Source organism: Syzygium oleosum, unplaced genomic scaffold (genome assembly GCF_021117445.2).
Source record: "Syzygium oleosum isolate NSW1041296 unplaced genomic scaffold, Sole_v2.1 Sole_v2.14, whole genome shotgun sequence".
In the NCBI taxonomy this organism is placed as follows: Eukaryota; Viridiplantae; Streptophyta; class Magnoliopsida; order Myrtales; family Myrtaceae; genus Syzygium; species Syzygium oleosum.
In genome coordinates, this window is record NW_026607498.1 from 5,599,817 (window position 1) to 5,604,988 (window position 5,172).

The window sequence follows — 5,172 nt, forward strand, 5'->3', positions numbered from 1 at the left end:
ATCAACATCTCAAACCTGGATTAAGCAATGAAATAGCAGGAGCATTACATCTTTCGATGGTGAAGATGCTTTCGAATAAAAACTCGTAACAGGTTGAATCTTAAATGTTTTACTTATGCTGGTCTTAAGATACCAGTAATGGGCCTTATGAGATCATGACAGGGTCGCACCCTCTTTGTAATTGTAATGATCTACTCAGATAAATTAGTCATGATGCTGATGAGAAAAGGGACATTGTATAATGAGAACAAAGTAATTTGCTCCAGTACATGGGATCACACGACAGAGGGAGAGCGAGAGCAATTACAAAAAGATTACATCGTTATCAAATGGCTTACTAAAACTTTACATACGAGCTCTAATTATAGAGCATCGAGACAAGAGACACAACTAAAACCATAAATACTTAAAATTACCTAACAACTAACTCCAAACATTACTAACATATGTTTCAACAGCTCCTAAATATCATTTACAGACAGACTCGCAGTGACAGCTACATTATAATACATTCACATTTACCAGTCATAAGGCACAAATATTTGGCAGACTCACAGTTATTCACTCATGTAGTAAACTCACTTCCAACATGGTGGGAATTCATTGCTCCTCATGCTAGTGCCTTGGGGGCTGGCACCATCTGTCTGCACTGATCTCTCGATTAGCTGGACGTCCCAACCCCCATCTCTCCAGTAGCCACAATATATTTCCGGAACATGCACAACTTTCTGATAATCATCATCTTGTCCACCTTGCACGAGCCTCTTGACGAGCTCATCTGGCATATAAAAAATCTCCAGCACTTTCAGCTTTGTCAGGTGTTCAATACCTGATGGTAGTTTCTCTAGTAACTTGCAACGCTGAATGATAAACTTCTCAAGATAAGGCATTGCTCCCTTTTCCACTTCTACACACCTGAGTTCGTCGAAATGATCAAGACCCAGAGTCTTTAGCTTCTTAAAGGCTTTTTCTTTAAAGCACAATGAGCTTCCTTCGTAAACCTGAAGCAACTCGAGATGCACAAGGTTGGGCAGATTTTGGAGAGACACGAGAGGGTCATCCTTTAAGCGACTGCACCTCAGGTGCAATTTCATCAGGCTACTAAGAGAGGGTAGCCAGTGTGGTAGAGCCTCCAAGCGTCCTCTCAAGTAGATTCTCTGAAGGAATGGCGGTGGACTAGAGAGGTGTTGTAGATCAATAATCTCATCATCATTAACAGAAGCTACAGATATTGCTTGAAGCCTTGTTAGTTTGGAGATTGACAAGCACAAATCCCTTCCATCTTCTTTTCTAAATTTCAGAATGGCCAACCTATCCAGTTGCGTCAACATTCCAAGCTCTCTCATCACACTGCTGCTACTCTCCTCATCTGCCTCTATATAGCAGAGCTTTTGAAGGGAATGCAAAGCCCCAATTCCCTTAAGGGCCTTAAAGCCAAATTTGAAGGATGAATAGGATATAGTCTTGTAGCGATAAACGAGGAGATGACGAAGTCGTCGCAGTTTCAAGATCTCAACAGGCAATTCGGTGACATTTGTGTGTTTAAGGTCTAGAGTCTCTAAGTTTTGAAGCTTCCCAATGGAACTTGGAATTGTACTCACCTCAGTGAACCTGAAACTTAGATATCTAAGATAACACCAATCAGCAACTTGAGCAGGGAACCTTGTTAAAGGAGCTGCTTGCATATCCAAAACATTGAGCAGTTTTATATCACTAGATAAAAATGAATTCATTAATGATTTCTCTACCCCAAACATATATAAAGACCGAAGTTGAGACAAGGACCAGTTCCATTGCAGAGCTTGCAGGGTGTTCTGTATTGACAGGCGTCGGACTTTGTCTGGCCATCCACAATTTTCTTCTTTGGCTATTACTGCAAAACCCTGATCAGTCGACTTTGAAGTGATAATGTCCCGCAGCAAATGATGGATGCGGCAAGTCTTCACCCTTCCATCACTTCGTTTAGCAGCCACCTCTATCAGGCTTCTGTTCAACAGCTCCCTGAAGTAGTCCTTAGCAACTTCTTCAAGGGTCTTTCCTTCTTTATTTTCAACAAATCCTTCTGCAATCCATAACCGAATCAGTCTCCTACACTTAATGGGGTGACCATCAGGAAATAAACTAAAGTGCAAGAAGCAGGCTTTCAGGTAGTATGGCAGATCATTAAAGCTAAGCGAAAGTACTCTCTTCAAATTTTTGAGTTTATCGTTGCAGTCAATCTCAGTACGAAGACTGCGATGAACCAATTCCCATTCATCTATTCTGTGCTTGTCTTTCGTAGCCAAAACACCACTGATAGCCACAATAGCAAGTGGCAGTCCTTCGCACTTTTTTAAAATAAACTGACAGGTCTTCTTCAGATGGGAAGGGCATGAAGTCCCCTGAAATGTCTTCATGCAAAAAAGCTTCCATGACTGTTCTGCTGGCAAAGGCTCCATCTTGTAGACCTTCCCCTTGAATTCTCGGCAGGAGGTATATGCTAGATCAGCATTCCTGGTTGTGATGATTATTCGGCTGCCGTACGTGTTATTAGGGAGTGCATTTTTCACAGCATCCCATTCATCTATCCTCCATGTGTCATCTAGAACAACCAGATACCTCATTCTCTGCAGCAAGTCCTTGATTATCATCTTCAGCCAGTAGATATTCGTGGTGTCTGCACCAGAAGGAATTGGTTTTCTAATAACTCTCATAATTTGCCGAAGCATGTCCTGGAGGAGCCCTCCTATATTTGGAGAGACAGAGAGAGTGATCCAAGCACATATCATGAAATGTTTTTTCACCTCTGGATCTTCATAAACTTGCTTTACCAGCGTGGTTTTGCCCAATCCTCCCAGCCCAACAACTGAGATAGCTTCCAGCCTAGGACTGCCCTCAACCAACCATCCAATCAGCTGCTTCTTCGGTTCTTCAATGCCCACAAGCTCAGTTTTGTCTAAAAGAAGAGCATTACCTTGGTGTTCATGCCATATGTTGTCAGAGTACTTGGAGCGCGGGCCATGTTCAGCTTTACTAAACTTGTAGCGTAGCCTCTGGTGTCCATCACATATGCTTTTGATTCTGGAGTTGATGTTCTGTATCTCCAAAGTGGCTCGATATCGAGCTTTCATGTTCTTCACACAGCAAGACATCCTACAGAGAAGACCAGCAAACCCAACCCCATGATCATGCGCCGAGAGAATTTTGAACTTGTCGAGCGCATCTTCGGTGTCATATGCAATCTCTCTGAGCTGCTTTACCCATACTTTGACTTCCTCATCGCTCTCTTCCAAGGAATCTGTGACCCTCAGGAATGCCCTTATGCACTCCAACTGTCCTCTGACTGAGCTAACTTCTTCCTCAGCACCTCTGAAGAATTGCACTTCATTCTCCAGAATATTTGTGAGCTTGTCAATAAGGAAGTTTACGGCAGTTTCTGCCATGCTTTAATTGTGAATGTGCAGAAGTTGTGGATTATAACTCTGCCAGTATCCTTTACATAGTGGCTCAAAAAGTTGGGGAGTCCAATGTGGACATGGTGAAGCACATCATGTCCAGGCTGAATTTTATATGTTGTATCTCTTTCCTTGTGGTCCACGTCTGCCATAGAATTGAGCAAATTATATTTTTTGTTCCTTTTCCTAATCATTGTAATTGTTATTTATTCATACCATGGGCTATTTGTTTGTTTTATTTTTGTAGATGTACCTCTAAATGCAATAATTCATTAAAGTTTCAATATTTCTATTGAAGTAACACAGAACTTATCAGATAACTTGATTTGCACTTTGGAAACAATTGACCTGGTTCTAACCACAAAATTACAGACTTGGCAGCCACTTAAGTTTTGAAGAAAATGTCATATTAATGTTACTGGAGTAGATCATTTTAGCAGTTCCATGAATGAAAAATTGAATTAGCTAGCTGTGAGTTTGTACTAATTTTTCCTAGTAAAGTTTATTAAATCTATTATGTAGGCTATCGCTGTTTGAGGTCGGCATAACGATGCACTGTAGGCTTTCTCAAGCTTGCATTTCTAGGTAGAAGTTTGGCATGAAGTAAGGTTCGAGCTGATGAAACAATTTAAGCTATGTTCTTATGTTTCAAATCGATGGTCAAGACTTCACAACAATCACCTTCTCAGGACCTCAAGCTGAGCGACACTTTCCATGAACCTAGTGGAAACCAGATCAGCCCAGCCTGCGAACCGATCAACCTCCAAGCTTGTACAAGCTACCCCATCTTCGTCCCATCTCGGCAACAAGCCAGTTCCTCAACCACTATACACCTCCACAATACCACTTATACCTAGAAATCTCTGCACAATTTATTCCACTCAACAGTTTCCACTGCCATTAGCATTTTGCTGCCAAGTACAAGATCAACTTTATTTTTTTCTGGCCAAAACGTACAAAATCAACTGATTACTTCTTTTGGTTGATTGACAAGAAATCAAATGTCTTTACTAAATGACATTAGCGAAATGTCCAATACACCGTTTTTTGCTGGGAGATTGGGGCGCAATTCATCTAAAATAGCCCTAATAATTAATGAGGTCAACTGGTCAAATACTTGAAATTTAATTCTCTCTTTTTAATTTTTCTGTGATGATCCTCTATCAAACTTCCCAATAAATACTTTGGCTTTAGTCTCCAAGAAAGATCTTGCCCTTGTCCGGTCGAGAGAACTAGACCAAGTCTGAGTGGGACAACAAAAAATGAAAAATGGAAAAGGACATTAATCACAACTGAGCTATATAAATATAAGCAAATAGTCATACTGCATCATCAATCACTAGCGACATGAAACTACAAAAACAGGGTCACACCAATAGACCTCTAAGAAACATTGGGGTAGGCATCTACTCGAATAAGAAAATGAATTCGTCAACATCTACTAGGTGGAGTTGATTGGGATCCCATGAGGATGAAAAAGCTACTTTTACCAGCACCAATCTTCCGAATGAGCACACCAGACCCGAAACAAGAAAACAATTCCAAGACGCATGTTCTGAGTCACTCATACCTTGGTGTGCATTTGCAATGTCTTCCGTCTCGTACCTTCTTCTTTGTCACCTGCTTGGCATTTTACCAAACACTTGGTGGACATACTTGTGAGGTAAAGCATGACACTCCATATGGAAATTCGTTTGATCAGTGATGGCAACGTTTAGACTTGACCGTTCCAAGCACG

The 5,172-nt window shown here is 41.1% G+C and overlaps 1 pseudogene; it reads right to left on the reverse strand.

Moving 5' to 3' along the window:
• Nucleotides 1-278: 278 nt before the first annotated feature.
• LOC115691845 (disease resistance protein RPM1-like) lies at nucleotides 279-3,470 on the reverse strand (annotated as a pseudogene).
• Between the last annotated feature and the right edge of the window lie 1,702 nt (nucleotides 3,471-5,172).